The sequence below is a fragment of the Peromyscus maniculatus genome, chromosome 7, assembly GCF_049852395.1.
Source record: "Peromyscus maniculatus bairdii isolate BWxNUB_F1_BW_parent chromosome 7, HU_Pman_BW_mat_3.1, whole genome shotgun sequence".
NCBI lineage: Eukaryota > Metazoa > Chordata > Mammalia > Rodentia > Cricetidae > Peromyscus > Peromyscus maniculatus.
This window is the reverse complement of record NC_134858.1, coordinates 29,309,090-29,333,768: the sequence shown is the minus strand read 5'-3', so window position 1 is coordinate 29,333,768 and position 24,679 is coordinate 29,309,090.

Here is a 24,679-nt window from a genome sequence, read left to right as displayed (position 1 = left end):
TCAAATCCAGGGCCTGTGCATGTTGGAGCTAGCACTCTACCAACTGAGCCACATCCACGGCCTCTAGAACTTAAAATTTTCAAAGTAGCCAGACACAGGAGGCACTGACCTGGGTCCAGAGATCCAAAATAAAGGCTGAACTGGGACAGGTACCCTTCTTGGAGAGTATCAAAGAGAGACTATGAACATAACCATCTCTCCTGCTCCCCGCCTCCATCTCCAGAGGAGCCATAGCAGAACTGGGCATGCAGAAAGGAGGATATGGAAGTCAAGCTCCTTCTGCGCTGCAGTCTCCAAGCCTGATACAGACCCTGCCTCAGGTCAGAGCTGTTTAAATAGTCCAATGGACTTGACTCTGTAATATTCCAAGAGACATTTTCTCAACATTTTTGAAGACCAGGGAAGTTTCTGCCTATAATATCAATAAGAAGAGGACAGAAAGTCAGACAACCAGGTAGTTCCAGGCCAGCCTGGACTACAGAGCAAGACACTGGCTTCAAAGGGGGAAGCGGGAGTTTTCAGATAAGACAAAATAGTATAAAAAATGGATTTGCTTTGTGAGTGTGTCGGCACACCCCATTGACTCAATAAGCCATTACATCTGCACAGTAATGATATACTGGTATGTTTTTTTAGTTAATAGAGTTGTTTGAATAGTTTTAAGCTTATAGAAAACATGTTACATATTCCCTCTGTGCCTCACTATCCACAGTTTTTCCTGTTATCAACATATTGCATTAATGAGACACCCGTGAGCCAATACTGATACATTATTATTGACTAACACCCGTGTTTATATTAGGGGTTGTCCTCTGTTTGCAGCTTCCTGGTTTTGACAGTGTACATGCCACACATCTACCTTACAGTGTCATGCAGGATACAGTCATTAAAAGTCCTAAAAATCCATGCACTCCACCCTCTCAACCCTCCCCAATCCTACCTAGAACCAGAAACGACTGACATTTCTGGTTTCCACAGATGTTGCCTTTTCCAGAATGTTGGACAGTTGGAAATCACACAGTATGCAGCCTTCCTAGACTGGCTTCTTAACTTGACAATATGCATTTCAATTCCTGTGTGTCATCTTGCAGCTTGAGACTTCATTGCTTTTTACCAGTGAATAATATTCCACTGTATGGATAAGCTATACTTTATCCATTCCTCTATTGCAAGATATTTTAGTTGATTCCAATAGGGCAATAATGGATAAAGCTGTTATAAACATCACTTGGAGGCTTTTGTGTAAAACTAAGATTTCAAGTCTTTGACTAAATACCAAGGAATGTGATTGCTGGAGAGTACAGTGGGAGTATGTTTAGTTTTGCAAGAAACTGCTTTCCAAAGTACCCAAACAGTTCTGCATTCCTGCCAGCACTGAGTGAGAGCCTGTGTTGTTCTGTATTCTTGCCGGCACTTGATGTTGCTGGAACTGGATTTTAGCCATTCTCGTGAATGGGCAGTGATATCTCATTTATTGTTTTACTTATGTATGTTTTAAATCAATTCTCCAGAAAAAAAAGGAAAAGTTTGCCTTATTCGTGAATTTCATGGTGTTCATGGTCCCATCGTGGGAATACAAATAATGTAGCCATTATGAGAAACTGTAGAAGTTTTAGAGAAAATAAAAAATAGAGCTGTCATATGACCCAGTGTCTAGTTTGCTTTTTGTTGCTGTGATGAAAGAAAGAAAGAAAGAAAGAAAGAAAGAAAGAAAGAAAGAAAGAAAGAAAGAAAGAAAGAAAGAAAGAAAGAAAGAAAGAGAGAAAGAAAGAGAGAAGGAAAGAGAGAAAGAAAGAGAGGAAGAGAGAGAGAGAGAGAAAGAGAGAGAGAGAGAGAAAGAAAGAAAGAAAGAGAGAGAGAGAGAGAAAGAAAGAAAGAAAGAAAGAAAGAAAGAAAGAAAGAAAGAAAGAAAGAAAGAAAGAAAGAAAGAAAGAGAGGAAAAACTGTCCAAAAGCACAAAAGGACCTTGAGCAGGAAAGGGTTCCCTGCATCTTGCATACCAGCCTATCATGAAGGGAAGAGGAAAGCCAGGGCAAGAGCTTAAGCAGGACCTGGAGGCAGGAATGGAAGCAGAGGCTATGGGGGAGGGCTGATTGCTGGCTTGCTCAGCCTGCTTTCTCATAACCTCTAGAACCACCTGCCCAGGGATGGCACTGCCCTCAGTACACTGGGTGCTCCCATGTCAATAATTAATCAAGAAAATGTCCCACAGACATGCCCACAAGACAATCTGGTGGAGGTAATTTCTCATTTGAAGTTCCATCTTCTTGGGTGACTCTAGTTTGTGACAAGTTGACTCATAGGTCCTACTTCTGGATATCCACAAAAGAAACAAAGTTACTTTCTCAAATAAATATCTCCACTTCAGCTATATATATATAGCATGGAGGTCCCTAGGATGACTGTGGCTTATAATAAATTTCGGTTTTACTCAATTATTGAAAAAATAGCCAAATGAATGGAAACACATGAACTATGAACCAAAGGCTGAGGGGCCCCCAGCGGGATCAGGCCCTCTGAATAGGTGTGACAGTTGTTTGGCTTGATCAGTTTGGGAGGTAACTAGGCAGTGGGACCAAGTCCTGTGCTCATTGCATGAGTTGGCTGTTTGAAACCTGGAGCTTATGCAGGGACACTTGGCTCAGTCTGGGAGAAAGGGACTGGACCTGCCTGGACTGAGTCTACCAGGTTAATCACAGTCCTGGGGGACGATTTGCCCTGGAGGAGGTGGGAATGGGGGGTGGACTGGGGGTAAGGGGAGGGTGTCGGAGGGGGGAGAATAGGGGAACCCGTGGCTGATATGTAGAACTGAATGGTATTGTAAAATTAAATAAATAAATAAATAAATAAATAAATAAATAAATAAATTTTTAAAAAAGATTTATTTAAAAATAAATAAATAAATATCTCCACTTCAATGTCCATTACAGCTTCAGTCACCATAGCCAAGACAGGGAAGTCACCTAAGTGTCCACCCACAGGTGAGGGGACAAATATGTGATGTGCACTATACATAACAAAAAATGAGGCACTGTGTGCCAAAACTATACAATGGAAAAAAGAAAGTATCTTCAACAAATGGTGCTGGCATAACTGGATGTCAATATGGAAAAGATTACAAATAGATCCATATCTGTCACCATGGACAAAACTCAAATCCAAGTGGATCAAAGACCTCAACATAAATCCAGTTACACTAAACTTAATAGAAAAGAAAGTAGGAAGTACTCTTGAATGCACTGGCACCAGAGATCACTTCCTAAATATAACACCAACAGAACAGACCCTGAGCACAACAATTAATAAATGGGACCTCTTGAAACTGAAAAGCTTTTGCAGGTCGAAAAACATGGTCAATAAGACAAAAAGACAGCCTACAGAATGTGGAAAGATCTTCACCAACGCCACATCTGATAGAGGATTGATCTTCACAGTATATAAAGAACTCAAGAAACTAGACATCAAAATACTAAACAATCCAATTAAAAAATGGGCTAAAGAGCTAAACAGAATTCACAAAACAAGAACTACAAATGGCTGAAAGACATTTAAAGAAATGCTCAACATCCTTAATCATCAGAGAAATGCAAATCAAAACGACTCTGAGATACCACCTTACACCTGTCAGAATGGCTATGATCAAAAACACTAATGACAGTCAATGTTGGAGAGGATGTGGAGCAAAGGGAACACTCCTCCACTGTTGGTGGGAATGCAAGTTTGTACAACCACTGTGGAAATCAGTATGGTGGTTTCTCAAAAAATTTGGAATCGAACTACCTCAAGACCCAGCCATCCCACTCTTGGGCATATACCCAAGGAATGCTGATTCATGCCACAAAGATACATGCTCAACTATGTTCATAGCAGCACTATTTGTAATAGCCAGAACCTGGAAACAACCTAGATGCCAGTCAAATGAAGAATGGATTGAGAAAATGTGGTACATATACACAATGGAGTACTACTCAGCAGAGAAAAACATTGAAAGCATGAAATTTTCAGGCAAATGGATGGAACTAGAAAAAAATCATCCTGAGTAAGGCAACCCAAACCCAGTAGGACAAACATGGTATGTGCTCTATGGTGATATTTTATTTGTACTGAAATGTAATTTTAATTTTATGTTAATAAAGTTGCCCTGGGGTCAGAGCTATTAGAGCCATAGCAAGAGCGTGGTGGTTAGAAGAGCTAGGTAGATTTCTGTGTGTTCAGGGATACAGCCAGTATTGGAGACATACGCCTTTAAGACCTGGAGGGCAGTACTTACAGGCAGTGATGAAGCAGTCATGTGGTTGGGTTTACAACCAATGAGAAGGCAGAACAGAAAGACTATTTAAACACAGACAAACAGGAAGTAGCTCTCTCTCAGGGAAGCTAGGAGCACTGCAGGAGGTAAGATTTTATCTCTGAGCTCTGACCTCTCGGCTTTCTCTTTTACATTGGCTCTGTGTTTCTTATTTTAATAAGACGGTTGGTTACATCTACATCAGGCGCCCAACGTGACAAGAATCCATTAAAAAACTGCTTGGGGCCGGTTCCCTAGCCTGAGCAGCCGGCTCCCTAGCCGGAGCAGCCGGCTCCCTAGCCCCGGCCCAGGTCTGCTTGGGCTCAGGCCGGACTGTGAGCTGCTTGCTTAAAGCCAGTGCTACAAACAACTCAGGCCTGCCCTGCTAAACAGGGCCCCTGCCTGTAAAGCCAAGCCTTGACTCCGCTCAAGAGGGAACAAGTGGCTGGCTTTAAGCTTTAGCCGGCTACGCTTTCACTTTCACTTTCGCTTTTGCTTTCTCTCTGTCTCTCTGTTTCTGTCTCTCTGTCTCTCTGTCTCTCTCTCTCTCTCTCTCTCTCTGGATTCACACCTAGGACACTAGGTGGCTCTTTTGAAATTCGCTCGGATTTCTACTGTTCTACGCAGATTTGGTAAGTCATAAAGGAAACTATTTAAAAGAAAAATTTTTTTCCACATTTAAAAAAAAAATGGGTTTCCTGTGTACATTGGAAGAATGGGTTTTGTTTGAAATTTTAGGCAGTCTGACAATGGAACAACTATATGAAAAGATTAGTATTATGGGAATTATGCAGTTTATCACCATGCTTATTCTCATTTTAGTATTTAAAAACATAGTCGATTTAAGTGCCAGGATAACAGCTTTAGAAAAACCTGTTAAATCTGTAAAAATTCAGACAGAAGAAATTAACAGTGAAGTTGGTTCAAGTTTGGATCATAAGGTTACAGAAAGAAAGCCTGTTTTCACACAGTCACCCTTAATTTATCCTGTAACCGTACAGCAGATGCCTGATCAAATGGCTACACAAAATATTTGGGCTCCAATTGAACTGATGGATTTTAAAAGGTTTAAGGAGGCAATAGTATCTTATGGCATGCATTCCCCATATGTAAAGCAAATGTTAAACTCTTGGTCAACATATAATAGGATTATACCACAGGACTGGCAGGACCTTGCACAAGCTGTTCTGGAACCCAGCCAGAGACTTCAATTTCTAACGTGGTTTAAGGAGGAAGCTAGAAACGTAGAAAAACAATGGAGGGATAAAGGAATACAAGTTTGTCAGGATCAGCTTATTGGAGAAGGCCAATATGCTTCAATACAAACACAATGTTTATATGATGTTCAAACCCTAATTTTATGTCGAATGGCAGCCTTGAATGCATGGGACAGAGTTGAGGAACCAGGAAAAAAACCTGAGTCATTCACAAAGGTTATGCAAGGCCCAAAAGAATCTTTCACAGATTTTTTAGAAAGACTGGCTTCAGCAGTAAACAGAATGGTCTCAGGATCAGAAGCTAGTAAGGCAATAATTGAAGCTTTGGCATTTGAGAATGCGAATGCAGCATGTAAAAGAATAATCAGGCCGTTAAAGGCAAGATCTGCACCTTTGGAAGATTGGATTAGAGAAACAATTAATGTTGAGGTTGATGAGCATGATGATACATGGGTAGGAGAAGTAATTTGAAAAGGTTTGAGGAGTGTTAGATGTTTTGGGTGTGGAAAGCAAGGACATTTTAAAAGGGACTGTAAACAGGTCATTCCTAGAAGCAATGTTTCTTCAAGGAACAATGGCAACAGAAGGCCCTTCCTTCTGGAGTATGCAGAAGGTGCGGTAAGGGAAAACACTGGACCAATGAATGTAGATCAACAAAGGACAGACAGGGTAAGCCTTTGCCTCAGTTTTCTGGAAACTCCCGGAGGGGCCTCATGCAGGCCCCCATAGCAAAACCAGTTCAAACCTTTCCTGCAGCTGTAGAGGAAAGCCCTGCTCTGAGCGATTAAATAACCAAATGACTATTGGAATAAATCATGCTGGTCAGGATGATGAAACAGAGAGAATAGAAAATTCAGGAGAAAACATAAAGAAAAGTTTTTGGCAAACTTCTATTAATGAACAGAGACCAAAATTAACGATAAAAATAAATGGTGTTTTGTTGTCTGGTCTGGTAGACACAGGTGCGGACATTACCATAATTGCACCAGAATTTTGGCATCCAGCTTGGCCTCTTCAGGAGGTAAACGTTCAACTGTTAGGAATTGGGACATTATCTGGAGTGAAACAGAGTGCAAGATGGCTGGAATGTATAGGTCCAGAAGGACAAAGAGGAAAATTAAAACCATATGTGGCTAACATAGCTATGAACCTGTGGGGTCGAGACTTGTTGCAACAATGGAATACTCAGATTAAAATCCCTCCAATCTCAGAAACAAATCATAACCTAGCACATGTTGCTGAGAGAAATATTAGAAGGCATTATTTTGAGTGGTCACCAGCCATCCATATTATACAGGAACAGGGCACAACAACTGATAATCTTCCAAAAATACCAACAGCTCTACCTTTAAAATGGTTAACAGACAAGCCTGTATGGGTTCAGCAATGGCCTTTAACAACGGAGAAACTCCAGACTTTAGAAGAGCTGGTAGAAGAACAGTTAAATGCTCAGCATATTGAACAGTCAACCAGCCCTTGGAATTCTCCTGTATTTGTTATTAAAAAGAAATCTGGTAAATGGAGAATGGTAACAGACCTTAGAGCAATTAACAAAGTAATTCAGCCAATGGGCTCTCTACAATCTGGAATTCCTTTGCCTACTCTGTTACCAAAAGGATGGCCTCTCATAGTTATTGATTTAAAAGACTGTTTCTTTTCAATACCCTTACAAGAAAAAGACAAAGAAAGATTTGCTTTCACAGTGCCTACTTATAATAATTCTCAACCGGTTAAAAGATTTCAATGGAGGGTCCTCCCACAGGGAATGTTAAATAGCCCAACTCTGTGCCAACATTTTGTACAACAGCCATTGGAAGTGATACGTAAAAAATTTCCTAAATCTATAATTTATCATTATATGGATGATATTTTACTAGCTGACTCAAATGCAGATACTTTAGAAAGAATGTTTGAAGAAGTAAAGAAAATTTTGCCTTGCTGGGGATTACAAATTGCTCCTGAAAAAATACAAAGAGGAGATTCTATTAATTATTTAGGATATAAAATAGAGCTACAAAAAATTAGACCCCAAAAGGTGCAAATTAGGAGAGATAGACTACAGACTCTTAATGACTTTCAAAGATTATTTGGAGATATTTCTCATCTACGAACTATTGTTGGGGTAAAAAATGATGAACTGACTAATTTGTTCAAAACCTTAGAAGGTGACAAGGACTTAAATAGTCCAAGAGAATTATCACCTGAAGCCGAGAAAGAATTGGCCTTGGTAGAAAAGAAAGTACATGAAGGGCACGTGGATCGTATTGATCCAAAGCTGGATTGCATTTTGGTTATTTTACCTTCTAGGCATTCTCCTACTGGAATATTAATGCAAAGGGAAGATATTATATTGGAATGGATATTTTTACCAAATAAACCAAATAAAAAATTAAAAACTTATGGGGAAAAAAATCTCTGACTTGATTTGGAAAGGAAAATTGAGACTTCGTCAATTAGCAGGCATAGACCCAGCAGAAATTGTCGCACCTTTAACTAAGGAGGACATTGAAAAATTATGGACAGAAAGTGAACCTTGGCAAAGAGCTTGCAGTAATTTTTTGGGAGAAATTAACAGCAAATATCCCAAAAGCAACAGAATTGATTTTATAAAGAGAGCTGAATGGATCTTGCCTCGAATTGTACGGCAAAAACCCATATCTGGAGTTCGTACATTTTATACAGATGCCAATAAACAAGGAAAGGCAGGTTACAAATCAGAAAATTTAAGTAAAGTGGTACAAAGTCCTTATAATGCAGTGCAAAAATCAGAATTGTATGCTATTCTGTTGGTATTAATGGATTTTTCAGAACCTCTCAACATAGTAACTGACTCTCAGTATGCTGAAAGAGTGGTATTACATATTGAGACTGCAGAATTTATCCCTGATGCTTCAGAATTAACTTCACTATTTATTCAATTACAAGATACAATCAGGAAAAGGAGTCATCCTTTATATATAACTCACATCCGATCTCATACTGGTCTGCCAGGCCCTTTAGCACAAGGCAATGATGAGATTGATAAATTATTGATAGGAAATGTGCTGGAGGCCTCAGAATTTCATAAAAAACATCATGTCAATAGTAAAGGTTTAAAAAAGGATTTTTCTATAACCTGGCAACAAGCCAAAGAAATAGTAAAGAAATGTCCTACTTGTTCCTTCTATAATCAAACGCCATTACCAGCAGGATGTAACCCAAAGGGTACTCAGAGGAATGAAATCTGGCAGATGGATGTGTTTCACTTTGCAGAATTTGGAAAATTGAAATATGTACACCACACCATTGATACTTATTCAGGATTTCAATGGGCAACTGCTTTGAGTTCTGAAAAAGCTGATTCTGTAATCACTCATTTGCTAGAAGTCATGGCCATCATGGGTATACCTGCACAAATCAAAACTGACAATGCTCCATCATATGTCTCTGTTAAAATGAAACAGTTTTTTGCTTATTACAATATAAAGCATATTACAGGTATACCACATAATCCTACAGGTCAAGCAGTTATAGAAAGGTCAAACAGAACTCTAAAGGATATGCTAAATAAACAGAAAGGAGTAACAAAAACCCCCAGAAATAGACTGCATAATGCTCTATTAACTTTGAATTTTCTGAATGCCAATGAGAAAGGAACAACAGCTGCAGAGAGACATTGGGTAATAGAGAAAACTACAGAATTAAATCAGCCTATATACTTTAAGGATGTGCTGACCTCAGAATGGAAACCAGGGTATGTATTACGTTGGGGACGAGGTTTTGCTTTTGTTTCTACAGGAGAAGATAAGCTGTGGGTACCATCAAAATTGATAAAGGTTCGATTTGAACAAGAGAAACCTCTTAATTAGAGGAGGTGATAGTTCATCAACCAGCATGAACATCCAATTTAAACTAACTTGTACCAGTAACACATGTCTTTTCATTTAATCAGATAATAACTTGCCAAAAGGGAACATCCCCAAAATTAGTCTTGGGGAAAGGTTTTTGTTTTTGTCTTTTAGGAGAATGAAGGTTAAGGAATCTGAAGAACACAGGACAAATGAGACAACTGAAGAAAAGGGACAAATCACCTATCCCAGGAAACAAAGTGAAACAGCGTATGGGTATATATAATCTAAAAAAAAAAATTTTATGTCTTCTTAAATGTTTGTTTCTGCTTTTCTCTAAAGATTTAACACTATTGGTCTTCTAATAGTCCCAGTTCAATTAAAATTTAAAGCTGACTTTGGAGTTGGAGAATGGCTCTCTCCTTCTTTAAACTCAAGCATGTTGTTAAAAGGAAAATACAAACTCCCTGTATCATGCCAGAATAAAAGAGCCATTTTCTGCTATGGGACAGGACAAAAGCCAAATTAATTAAGGGACTATTCTATTACTAATCTCAACTCTTTGATTCTATTCTGATTCTTTAAACTTTCTTAAAGTATAAATTTTATATCAAAATTTACAAGATTAATATATATATATACATTTTAAACTTTGTTAAGATATGAATGGTCGTATAGATTACTAACTAATTCTAGAAAAAAAGGCTTCAATTAGCTGCATATATATGTCTTTGTGTTCGAGTCTCTTATCAGTTTTCTGCAGAAAATCACGGCCAGGCCTAACATCAACTGAAGTCTCCAGGAAGAAGATGGGGCCCCACAACAACAACCACAACAACAACAATTCCACGTGGACAATAATAATATCACTGAACTGACAAACATCATCTACAGATCAGCTTTGAACTACAAGGTGCTCAGAGCAATTTTGAGATGACTAGCTGAGATGATCCAGTCTCAAAGACTACTTGAATAAGGACTTGAGATAAACCCTGAACTTTGGCATTATACACAGACTGGATAATAATGAAGGATATAGTTACCTTTCCTAGAATTTGACAATTAACTTAAATTTTTCTTTCAGGATAAAGATAACTTCGCCCATACCCAGCAGGAAGCAATTTTAAGAATGACGCCCACATTCCCAATGAGGTGGTGTGGGGCGGGTGGTTTTTGGTTTTTTTTTTGGTTCTTTTAATGGGTTTTGGGTCTGGGATAATTTTCATTATTTAGAGGGGTAGGTTACAAGTTGTTGTCAAGGGTTAGGAAAAAGGCTAAGCAAAGGAGATTAGATTTAAGGTTCTTGTTTAAAAAAGAAAGAAAGAAAGAAAGAAAAGAAAAGGATAATTACTAGTTTTAAATACTTTACATTATTACCAACTATTAGGATATAAAGAAATGAAAGTTAGTAGTTATAGACATTACAATAGAAATTGTAGTCATATTAGATATGTTTTAAAAATTGAGCAGATATGTTTTAGACAGGTCATCTTCAAACCCTTCAGAGATCTACCGAATATGGCATTTAAAATGTTTTAATAACTTAGAAATTTTTCTTTTTTGAGACATATCGGCTCCTGGCAGTACCAGTCTACTTCAGAGAAAATATGGGCATTGAAGAAACTGCATATGGAGTTAATTTTCATTGTGGCAAATGTTAGCCACTGGACAACAAAGTATCCTCAAATCAACAGGACAAAATGGACAGACAGAACATGAAACAAAGGACTACTGATTCCTGCCAAAACAAGTGTGGTTATGGCTTTATCAGAAGGCATCTTCTGAGGCCAGGACAATATGGCACCATCCCTGAAGTGGCCTTCACAATCTGGAAAAGGTACGGTGCCCTTTTCTTCGAAGACAGCTTAACAGGCAGTGGGCCGATGGCTTCTGTTGTGCAATGGAACAGCAACTGAAAGCTCACCACGCCTCTCAATAGTAGACTGGCATTTAATAGAGGGATGTGGAGAAGAAGGGGATGCTGAGATGAAGCCATATATACACAGCCAAGAAGAATGGACAGCTGAATTCAAAAACCATCAACAATTTCTAGAATTTAAAATCCTGAATCATGACATGACACTAGTGGAATTCAGGTGTTTCTGGTACATGGACTGCTCTCACCCAATGTGAGGTTGAACTGTTGACCTTGTGTACAACCTACTTCACAAATGAGTCTGTCAGATACGATAAGCCTATAGGCGGAAGATGATGCCCCAACACTGCTGAGAAACCTCAGGTGACTGTCCAGGCAGCTGGCTGTTTCTGTCAACTCACAAAATTTTTGGAAGTTGCTTTTGTGCACTTCCTGTTTTTATTTTTGTTAGCTAATATTATTTCCTTCTTGGGTCTCTGAGGGAGTTGAAGATTAGTTAGTTATAGTTGAAGATTAATTAGGATAGAAAGTGAATTAGATACATTTTGGACTTACTAAAATAGGATAGATAAGGGAATTATTTTCTCTGATTTGTCAAATACAAATGGACTAGACATCGTTTAGGTATTTGTTACTTGTATATATTGTATATAGTTATTGTACTTTTGTATATAGTTTTTCTTTTGTTAGTTATAACCTTTTGCCTTTTTTCTTTTTATTAAAATAGAAAAGGGGAAATATGGTGATATTTTATTTGTACTGAAATGTAATTTTAATTTTATGTTAATAAAGTTGCCCTGGGGTCAGAGCTATTAGAGCCATAGCAAGAGCGTGGTGGTTAGAAGAGCTAGGTAGATTTCTGTGTGTTCAGGGATACAGCCAGTATTGGAGACATACGCCTTTAAGACCTGGAGGGCAGTACTTACAGGCAGTGATGAAGCAGTCATGTGGTTGGGTTTCAAGGCAGTGAAACCCTGCCTTGAAACAAACAAACAAAAACAAAATGAAACGAACTGGGTGACAGAAGTGGACAATTTGGAAAAACATTAAATTAGGTTGACTTTCTACATTTTGAGCCAGATATTAACAAAATGGAATTTTACATCGTTAGTTGACATGACAGAATATTTGCAACTATTAAGAAGTCAAGAACAAAAAAGAAGGACAGGCCCGGCGGCAGAGACAAGCAGACGCAGGTAGGCCTGCGGCGGGGGCCGGTGGAGGTAGACGGGCCCAGCGGCGGCAGCTGACAGGGATATTCAGACCCAGCGGCAGCCGGCAGAGACATTCAGGCCCAGCGGCGGCCCACAGAAGTAGACGGGCCCAGCGGCGGCCCGCTGAGGTAAACGGGCCCGGCGGCAGCGGCCGACAGGGACATTCAGGCCCGGCAGCAGCCGGCAGACACATTCAGGCCCAGCGGCGGCCCACAGAGGTAGACAGGCCCGGCGGTAGAGACAAGCAGACGCAGGTAGGCCTGCGGCGGCGGCCCGCGGAGGTAGACGGGCCCAGCAGCAGCCCGCTGAGGTAGACTGGCCCAGCGGCGGCAGCCGACAGAGATATTCAGGCCCGGCGGCAGCCGGCAGAGACATTCAGTCCCAGCGGCGGCCCACAGAGGTAGACAGGCCCGGCGGCAGAGACAAACAGACGCAGGTAGGCCTGCGGCGGGGGCCGGTGGAGGTAGACGGGCCCAGCGGCGGCAGCTGACAGGGATATTCAGACCCAGCGGCAGCCGGCAGAGACATTCAGGCCCAGTGGCGGCCCACAGAAGTAGACGGGCCCAGCGGCGGCCCGCTGAGGTAAACGGGCCCGGCGGCAGCGGCCGACAGGGACATTCAGGCCCGGCAGCAGCCGGCAGAGACATTCAGGCCCAGCGGCGGCCCACAGAGGTAGACAGGCCCGGCGGTAGAGACAAGCAGACGCAGGTAGGCCTGCGGCGGCGGCCCGCGGAGGTAGACGGGCCCAGCAGCAGCCCGCTGAGGTAGACTGGCCCAGCGGCGGCAGCCGACAGAGATATTCAGGCCCGGCGGCAGCCGGCAGAGACATTCAGTCCCAGCGGTGGCCCACAGAGGTAGACAGGCCCGGCGGCAGAGACAAGCAGACGCAGGTAGGCCTGCGGCGGGGGCCGGTGGAGGTAGACGGGCCCAGCGGCAGCAGCTGACAGGGATATTCAGACCCAGCGGCAGCCGGCAGAGACATTCAGGCCCAGCGGCGGTCCACAGAGGTAGACAGGCCCGGCGGCGAAGACAAGCAGACGCAGGTAGGCCTGTGGCGGCGGCCTGTGGAGGAAGACGGGCCCAGCGGCAGCCCGCTGAGGTAGACGTGCAGCGGCCGACAGGGACATTCAGGCCCGGTGGCGGCCCCCAGAGGCAGACAGACCCAGCGGCAGCTGACAGGGACATACAGGCCCGGCGGTGGAACGCGGAGGTAAACAGGCCCAGGGACGGAGACAAGCAGACACAGCTTGGAACAGGGACGCCCCTAACCCCAACATCTGGGGAAGAAGCTATCTCCGTGGGTCAGAACCAGAACGAATCTGAACACTCCGTCTGAGGACAACCCAGGGCCCAGCTGCTGATCCTGTGAAACCCAACAACTTGGAGGTGTTGGTGAGACTACCCTGCTCAGCTGAAACCCATCTGGGAGAGGATTCAGATGCCTACAGTTTGAAGTCTGAAGAAACAAGATCAGCTGAGGAGTTGACAAATGAACAAAAAGTGACCTGAGAACACAGAAGAAGGCGCTACCCAGACACCAAACCAGATCACCAGAATCATAAGTATATAATTCACCGATCGAAATCAGCTGCTCCTGAAGAAATAGCCCAAAAGCACCAATTTAACCAAGAACCCCTACTAAACCAAGACTAAAAATTAGAACAAGAGAGGCACTCTCAGACACAGACACCACCTGCACCTCACAGAGGAAGAGATGAGTAGGCGCCAGTGCAAAAATACAGGCAACAACATAAAGACCTATATGGCAACATCAGAACCTAGTGATTCTACACCTGCAAGACCTAAACATACCATGACAGAAGAAACAGAAGAAATCAACCCTAAAAATGACATTAAGAAGATGATAGAGGCCCTTAAAGAAGAAATAAAACATTCCCTCAATGAGGAAATAAAAACTTTCCTTAAAGAGGAATTGAAAAACTACCTTAAAGAGGAAATAAAAACTTTCCTTAAAGAGGAAATAAAAAACTCCCTTAAAGAGGAAATAAAAACTTCCCTTAAAGAGGAAATGAAAAACTCCATTAAAGAGGAAATAAAAAACTCCCTTAAAGAAATGGAAGAAAAAACGAACAAAAAATGGGAAGAAATCAAAGAAAGCCAAGAAAAAGCAATTAAACAGATGAAAGAAACATTCCAAGATCTGAAAAATGAATTTGAGACAATAAAGAAAACACATGCTGAGGGAATGCTGGAAATAGAAATCCTGACAAAACGAACAGGAACTACAGAAACAAGCATAACCAACCGATTGCAAGAGATGGAACAGAGAATCTCTGACACTGAAGACACGATAGAGAAAATAGATTCGTCAGTCAAAGAAAACAATAAAGACAAAAAAGTCCTAACACAAAACGTCCAAGAAATTTGGGACACCATGAAAAGACCAAACCTAAGAATAATAGGGATAGAAGAAGGAGAAGAATACCAACTCAAAGGCACAGAAAATATATTCAACAAAATCATAGAAGAAAACTTTCCTAACCTAAAGAAAGAAATACCTATGAAGATACAAGAAGCTTACAGAACACCGAATAGGCTGGATCCAAAAAAAAAGTCCCCTCGCCACATAATAATCAAAACACTAAACACACAGAATAAAGAAAAAATATTAAGAGCTGCAAAGGAAAAGGACCAAGTAACATATAAAGGCAAACCCATCAGAATAACACCAGACTACTCAATAGAGACTATGAAAGATAGAAGATCATGGACAAACCTCATGCAGACACTAAGAGACCATGGATGCCAACCCAGACTATTATACCCAGCAAAACTCTTAATCACCATAGGCGGAGTAAACAAAATATTCCAGGATAAAACCAGATTTAATCAATACCTGTCCACAAACCCAGCCCTACAGAAAGCACTAGAAGGGAAAATTCAACCCAAAGAAGCTAAACACATCCATGAAAAATCAAGCAATAGATAATCCTACACCAACATACACCACAGAAGAACAACACAACACAACCAAAAAAATAACAGGAATTAACAATCACTGGTCATTAATATCCATCAATATCAATGGTCTCAACTCACCTATAAAAAGACACAGACTAACAGAATGGATTAGAAAACAGGACCCATCCATATGCTGCATACAAGAAACACACCTTAACTCCAAAGACAGACACTACCTCCGAGTAAAGGGCTGGGAAAAGGTTTTCCAAGCAAATGGACCTAAGAAACAAGCTGGTGTAGCTATCCTAATATCTAATAAAATAGACTTCAAACTAAAATCAATCAAAAGAGACCAGGATGGACATTACATATTCATCACAGGAAAAATCCACCAAGATGAAGTCTCGATTCTAAACATTTATGCTCCAAATACAAAAGCACCCACATTCATAAAAGAAACACTACTAAAGTTTAAAACGCACATCAAACCCCACACATTAGTAGTGGGAGATTTTAACACACCACTCTCACCAAAAGATAGATCTACCAGACTGAAACTTAACAAAGAAATAAAGGACCTAACAGATGTTATGACTCAAATGGACCTAATAGATATATACAGAATATTCCATCCTAACACAAAAGAATATACCTTCTTCTCAGCACCCCATGGAACCTTCTCAAAAATTGACCACATGCTTGGACACAAAACAAATCTCAACAGATACAAAAAAATTGGAATAACCTCCTGTATTTTATCAGACCACCAAGCCTTAAAGTTAGAACTCAATAACAACAAAAATTATAGAAAACCCACAAACTCATGGAAACTGAATAATACCCACCTGAAACATCAATGGGTCAAGGAAGAAATAAAGACAGAAATTAAAGAGTTCCTAGAATTCAATGAAAATGAAAGTACAACATACCCAAACTTATGGGACACTATGAAAGCAGTGCTAAGAGGAAAATTCATAGCTCTAAATGCACACATAAAGAAGATGGAGCAATCCCATACCAATGAATTAACAGCACAACTGAAAGCTCTAGAACAAAAAGAAACAAACTCACCCAGGAGAAATAGACGCCAGGAAATAATCAAATTGAGGGCTGAAATCAACGAAATAGAAAACAAGAGAACAATACAAAAAATCAATGAAACAAAGAGTTGGTTCTTTGAAAAAATCAACAAGATAGACAAACCACTAGCCAAATTAACCAAAAGGCAAAGAGAGAACACCCAAATTCACAAAATCAGAAATGAAAAGGGAGACATAACAACAGACAATGAGGAAATCCAGAGAATCATCAGATCATACTTCAAAAACCTGTACTCCACAAAAATGGAAAACCAGGAAGAAATGGACAATTTTCTGGATAAATACCAAATACCAAAATTAAATCAAGACCAGATAAACCATTTAAATAGACCAATAACCCCTAAAGAAATAGAAACAGTCATCAAAAGTCTCCCAACTAAAAAAAGCCCAGGACCAGATGGTTTCAGTGCAGAATTCTACCTGACTTTCAAAGAAGAACTAATACCAATCCTCTTCAAAGTGTTCCACACAATAGAAACAGAAGGAACACTACCAAACTCTTTTTATGAGGCTACAATTACCCTGATACCCAAACCACACAAAGATGCAACAAAGAAAGAGAACTACAGACCAATCTCCCTCATGAACATTGATGCAAAAATACTCAACAAAATATTGGCAAACCGAATCCAAGAATACATCAAAACAATCATCCATCACGACCAAGTAGGATTCATCCCAGGGATGCAAGGATGGTTCAACATACGGAAATCAGTCAATGTAATACACCATATAAACAAACTGAAAGAAAAAAACCACATGATCATCTCCCTAGATGCTGAAAAAGCCTTTGACAAAATCCAACACCCCTTCATGATAAAGGTCTTAGAAAGAATAGGAATACAAGGAACATTTCTAAACATAATAAAAGCAATTTATAGCAAGCCAACAGCAAACATCAAATTAAATGGAGAGAAACTCAAAGCGATACCACTAAATTCAGGAACAAGACAAGGCTGTCCACTCTCCCCATATTTATTCAATATAGTACTAGAAGTTCTAGCTAGAGCAATAAGACAACAAAAGGAGATCAAAGGGATACAAATTGGCAAGGAAGAAGTCAAACTTTCACTATTTGCAGATGATATGATAGTATACATAAGTGACCCCAAAAACTCTACCAGGGAACTTCTACAGCTGATAAACTCCTTCAGTAAAGTGGCAGGATACAAGATCAACTCAAAAAAATCAGTAGCCCTCCTATACACAAATGATAAAAGGGCTGAGAAAGAAGTCAGAGAAACATCACCCTTTACAATAGCCACAAATAATATAAAATACCTTGGGATAACACTAACTAAACAAGTGAAAGACCTTTTTGATAAGAACTTTAAATCTCTAAAGAAAGAAATTGAAGAAGATATCAGAAAATGGAAGGATCTCCCATGCTCATGGATAGGTAGGATTAACATAGTAAAAATGGCAATCTTACCAAAAGCAATCTACAGATTCAATGCAATCCCCATCAAAATCCCAACACAATTCTTCACAGACTTGGAAAGAAAAATACTCAACTTTATATGGAAAAACAAAAGACCCAGGATAGCTAAAAGAATCCTATACGATAAAGCAACCCTTGGAGGCATCACCATCCCGGACCTCAAACTCTACTATAGAGCTATAGTAATAAAAACAGCTTGGTACTGGTATAAAAACCGACATACGGACCAATGGAATCGAATTGAAGACCCTGACATTAATCCATGCACATATGAACACCTGGTTTTTGACAAAGGAGCCAAAACTATACAATGGAACAAAGAAAGTATCTTCAACAAATGGTGCTGGCATAACTGGATGTCAATATGTAAAAGATTACAAATAGATCCATATCTGTCACCATGCACAAAACTCAAGTCCAAGTGGATCAAAGATCTAAACATAAATCCAGTTACACTAAACTTAATAGAAAAGAAGATAGGAAGCACTCTTGAACGCATTGGCACTGGAGACCATTTCCTAAATAAAACACCGACAGCACAGACCCTGAACACAACCATTAATAAATGGGACCTCTCAAAACTGAGAAGCTTTTGCAGGGCAAAAGACACAGTCAATAAGACAAAAAGACAGCCAACAGATTGGGAAAAGATCTTCACCAACCCCACATCTGACAGAGGATTGATCTCCACAATATATAAAGAACTCAAGAAACTAGACATCAAAGCACTGAACAGTCCAATTAAAAAATGGGCTAAAGAGCTAAACAGAGAATTCACAAAACAAGAACTACATATGGCTGAAAGACATTTAAAGAAATGCTCAACATCCTTAATCATCAGAGAAATGCAAATCAAAACGACTCTGAGATACCACCTTACACCTGTTAGAATGGCTAAGATCAAAAACACCAATGACAACCAATGTTGGAGAGGATGTGGAGCAAAGGGAACACTCCTCCACTGTTGGTGGGAATGTAAACTTGTACAACCACTATGGAAATCAGTATGGAGGTTTCTCAGAAAATTAGGAATCAAACTACCTCAAGACCCAGCCATCCCACTCTTGGGCATATACCCAAAGAATGCTGATACATACCATAAAGATACATGCTCAGCTATGTTCATAGCAGCACTATTTGTAATAGCCAGAACCTGGAAACAACCTAGATGCCCATCAACGGAAGAATGGATGAAAAAAATGTGGTACATATACACAATGGAGTACTACTCAGCAGAGAAAAACAATGAAAGCATGAAATTTGCAGGCAAATGGATGGAACTAGAAAATATCATCCTGAGTGAGGTAACCCAAACCCAGAAAGACAGTTATGGTATGTACTCACTCATTGGTGGATTCTAGATATAAAATGAACAATCAGACCACAACCCATAGAACCATAGAGGCTATATATATATAGCATGGAGGTCCGTAGGACGACTGTGGCATATAATAAATTTCAGTTTTACTCAAAAAAAAAAAAAAAAAAAAAAAAAAAAAAAAGACCTGGAGGGCAGTACTTACAGGCAGTGATGAAGCAGTCATGTGGTTGGGTTTACAACCAATGAGAAGGCAGAACAGAAAGACTATTTAAACACAAACAAACAGGAAGTAGCTCTCTCTCGGGGAAGCTAGGAGCACTGCAGGAGGTAAGATTTTATCTCTGAGCTCTGACCTCTCGGCTTTCTCTTTTACATTGGCTCTGTGTTTCTTATTTTAATAAGACGATTGGTTACATCTACAGTGCTCACTCATAAGTGGATTCTAGATATAAAATAAAGAACAATCAGACTACATCCCACAGGGGAAAAAAATGTCTGTTTGGAACCTGGGGATTATGCAGGGACACTTAGCTCAGCCTGGGAGGACTAGCCCTGCCTGGACTGAATCTACCAGGTTGAACTCAATCCCCAGGGGAGTCTTTTCTCTGGAGGAGATGGGAATGGGGGGTGGGATGGGGGGAAGGTGGGGGGCTGGAGGAGGGAGGACAAGGGAATCCGTGGCTGATATGTAAAATTAAATTAAATTATAAAATAAAAAATACAACATAAAAAAAGAAACAGTAACAGGTGAAAGGTATTTATACTCCCAGACCAAAAAGGGTCTGGGCTCTGCAAAAACAGACCTTAATATAACAATCCATTACTGTTAGATGCTCTCAACAATTGATCACCTGTGTCTCCTGGGTGCTAAACTAATAAAGGAAACAGGTGCCTTAAAAAAAATAATAATTGGACACACATAGGATTATCTTTCAAAACCTCCCTGGGGTTCAATTACGTAGCTGATTATCCTCTTCCTGGGACATTTTTTCCCCTTAGTCACCAATAATTGGAGTTGGTAATGATTGCCTGGTGACTTACTGTTCAGTAATTCTTTGACCAACACTAAATTTAGCCTTTTTATGTGAGATTATTCTTTGAAGTGTGACCAAATGAAACTTGGAGCCACAAGAATAAGACAGGTGCAGCCCTGAAGTCAAAGAAGGGGTGTGTGGGCAGGACTCCTGGGTCCTGTGCCCAGTTCTGCCCCGTAATCCTTAATCTGCCTTCACAGAAGGGACACTTTAGCATAATTAGTAACCAGGATTAGCAGGGATGATCATGCCAGAGAAGTTATTTATTTGAAAGAGAAGCAGCTCTCCTCAGCCCAGAAGGTCCCCGTCAGTGGCTGGCCCCTGTGTGTGCCCTGCATAAAGCCTGATCTGACCTCAGGCAGATTGCACAAGCCCTGTGAGATTAAGTTCCTCATCTGTTACCTGAGACCACAAGCCTTTCATGATGGACAGGTGGTCTGGTGCTGTGGGAACAGCCATGGGCTAGAAGCAGACAACAAGGAATTTAAAACTAGTCGTCTCCACGGGTGCCATGTGACCTTGACTAAGCAAACTACTTCACTTGAACCTGTTTCTCTCTCCTTGCTAAATAAGGATGCCGAAGGAGGAAGAGGAGAAGGAGGAAGAGGAGGGGGAGGGCTAGAAAGCTGCGCCACGACTGTTGAAGTTCCCTTGCTCTAAAAATGCCGTTAGGGCTGGCAAGATGGCTCAGCGGGTGAAGGCTTTTGCTGCCAAACCTGACAGCCACATAATGAAAGGAGAGAACTGACATCAGTTGTCCTCTGACCTCCACTTGCACATCAAGGCATGCACAAGTGTGTGCACACACACACAAATAAATAAACAGATGGATAGGGTAGGGTAGGGTAGAACAGGATAGGGTAGAATAGAACAGGATAGGGTGGGGTAGAACAGGATAGGATGGATAGAGTAGGGTAGGATAGGGTAGGACAGGGTAGGGTAGGGTAGGGTATAGGGTAGGATAGGACAAGACAGGAGAGGGTGGGGTAGAATAGAAATGTTCTTTTAAAACAAAACAAACAAACAAAAAAAAACGTTAAACCTGATGGGAGCCCAAGCTTATTGGCCTTTGAGAAGCCAGTCTCCAACACTCTCTGGTGAGCACACCTCTTTTGAATAGCTCATCTATACATGATGTCTGTGTTCTGACCCACCCTCAGCCTCAATGACCACACACACACACACACACACACACACACACACACACGCACGCACGCACACACGCACGCACGCACGCACACACACACTCAAAATCACTTCCACGCCAACAAATTCCTAGAATCGAATAGGGGAAAGCTCTGGGGGAATGAGACTTCTGTCTTCCTGCTAGTTTGCCCCTACAGCCTCCCTGGCATAACTTTTGTTTCTCTTGTTGGTTTTTGTTTGTAGTTCTGAGGATGGAACCCAGGGCCCAAGCATACTAGACAAAACTCTGCTCTGGCCTCCATGGGAGACTGGGAAACCCCTCTCCAAATCTGTATCTCGGATTCTGGCTCTGTCAACGGCCCCTTTACACTTCGCCTCTGACCCAAAGCATTGATCAAAGTCTTTCTCCCACAAATGGTTTCCTCCCAAAGGGAACACTGTTAATGGGTGACTTACAGGAATGTCTTTTCTCTGCCAGCCATCATTCAGTGGTCACAGCAACTCTTTTGTTATTGTTCGGTTTTTGGTTTTGTTTTTTTTTTTTTTGTTTTTTGTTTTTTTGTTGTTGTTGTTGTTGTTTTGGTTTCTCGAGACACAGGGTTTCTCTATATAGCTTTAGAGCCTTTCCCGGAACTCACTCTGTAGCCCAGGCTGGCCTCGAACTCACAGAGATCCGCCTGCCTCTGCCTCCCGAGTGCTGGGATTAAAGGCATGCACCACCACCCTGCACAACAACCTGAAGAAGTGCAGTTTTACAGATGGGGAACTGAAGCTCAGAAATGTCACCAGCATTGCACATTGACCAGGCTGGCCCCTTGCCCTCCATCTGCTACTGAAGAGCCCAGGAGGGCTGGTCCTGAGGAGTCTCTGCTTCCAGGGAGCTGTTGCCTGCCACCCCTACTCCACAGTAATAGCAGAGACCTTCTTATCACCAAGTAACTGATGAGTCTTCCAGACGTCCTTCTCTGGAAGAGCAGGGCACCACTGCTTACCAGAGAGTTGGTGTTGGGAAGGACCCCATACGCTCTCCCGGTTGTATTTGTAATTCTGTATCCAGTCCCCTCCCCAACTCTCTTCTTCCTCAGCACCAGCAGTTCCAAATATGTTTATATATCCATCCCCTGGCTGGTGAACAGATAAAAAAACCAAAGTGCACAGGACAGGAAGAGAAGCAGCAGAAAGTAAGTTAAATAAAGTTAAATATGGATTTGCCAACTGGACTGGGGGTGTGGTTCAGTGGTATAATTCTTGCTAAGAGTGTGTGTGGCCCTGGGTTCAATGCCAGAAAATGTGTGTGTGTGTGTGTGTGTGTGTGTGTGTTGGTTTGTATCTGCAGTCCCTGAACTAGAGAAGTAGAGATCAAGACCAGCCTCACCTACACAGTAAATTCCAAGCCAACATGGGCTACAAAGAAAGACCTTGTTGCCAGGTGATGGTGTCTCACACCTTTAATCCCAGCACTTGGGAGGCAGAGACAGGCAGATTTCTGAGTTCAAGACCAGCCTGGTCTACAGAGTGAGCTCCAGGACAGTCAGGACTACAAGGGAAAGACCTTGTTAAAAACAAAACAAACAAGAAAAAAAGGCAATTATAATTATAATGAGGGGGGAGGAGTGAGAATACATCTCAGAAACAGGTACCTAAAGACTGTGTCTTTAGAATTCAGCATTTCTGTTACAGGACTTCCTACCTGTAGTGATGCCCAGAAAAGTGCAGCGGCACCCACTTTTCCCAACAGGGAGTGAAGGGAGGAGGCAGAGAATGTTCTGGGCATCCCAGGGAAACAATCTAAGATTAAGGACTAGCTGTGCATCATATACAAAATGAGCACCAGCAAAATGTTAACAGTCACCTTTTCTGTCTAAGAGTAGAATCTCCAAGGATGGGGTGATGAGACATAGAATAAGCAATAGTGAAGTTCGTGTCTGGAGGTTAGGTGGATGGAGATGCAGTTATGATAACACCTTACACTGGCACAGCACTTCCATACACATCCAGAGCTTTCACATCCATAGGTCCATGTCCTGTGCTACATGTGCTGGAGTTAAACATCTCATTTGGTGGCCAGCACCACTTCCTGCCCTTCGGAGAATGTATGAGAGGAACCCACTTTGACTTGACTCTCACTGCCCCCTTCTGTACAGTAGGGATGCTGATGGTAGGCATCTCATAGGGGGACAGGGGGACTAGGTAAGATACTCGTTCACCCAGGAGTACTGAGGGGAGAAGAAAATACACACAGCAAATATGCCACATTGTATATTACAGAGCCAAGATGCCCAGCGCCTCAGAAGCACCCAGCAAGCCTGGGCTGGTACTGTTTCTACCTCGAGCACCTGTGAGGCACGTTTGTGCCCAGCCTGTGTTTTACAGGTGTGCAATCAGCAGCTCAGAAGGTGATAGACCTGGTCAGGGACACACAGATGGCAAACGCCAAGCCAAGCCTCAGAACGAGCTTCTGACTCTATGGGGTGCATCCTGCAGCTTTCCCTAGCCCCGTGATCCATAAGAGACCAGCGGTGGTGGAGGAGGAGCTTGGCCTCAGCGAAGCTGTGGCTTTTCCGGAGCCCAGAGAGAAGCAGGCTCTTCTTGCCGGGGGACCACTGGACAGCTGACAGCAGGAGAGGAGGCTGCCTTGTCCTCCAGAGCCCCGGCGGTCTCACACTAAGGGTTCCCATGGTAACCTGGCTGTCAGGGTATCGGGGACGGACAGACACGCTGGCCTGCTGCACTGACTTTCCACTCAGCTTTTCCCTCCAGGCCTGTGGCTGGGAAACAATGAACGAGGGCCACAGAGAGGTGGCTCTGGCCCCCTGCCTCATCCCAGCCTGGGCAGAGCCACAGGTGTCCAGGGCTCGAGGCACTGGGCAGGGTACCACCAGTCAAGTCCTGTGACACCAGCCAGGCCCTGCCTAGCCACCTGGCCATACAGGGAGGGGACAGACCTCAGGCACACCCTGTTCAGAAGGAGGGGAGACTTCTGCACAGAGCCTCAACAGGCTTAGAAACCAGTACCGGCATCATTTTGATCCTAGGCCATGGTGGCCACCATGAAGGGCTCTGCCTCTGCTACATGGTCAGCTGCTCCTGTACAGCTAAGGCTATCTTCATCCTGGATTTCCATAAGTCCTGGCCCGGCCACTGGAACTAACTGAGTCACCCTGGACATAAGGCCCCACTACCTCTGTACAGTATCTGCTGTCTTCATCCCACATGTATTCAAACCACCCACTGGCTCTTTAGAACTTGCTGCTCCCTCCATGGAATCCCCATTTCCCCAAGGCTAGTCTTTT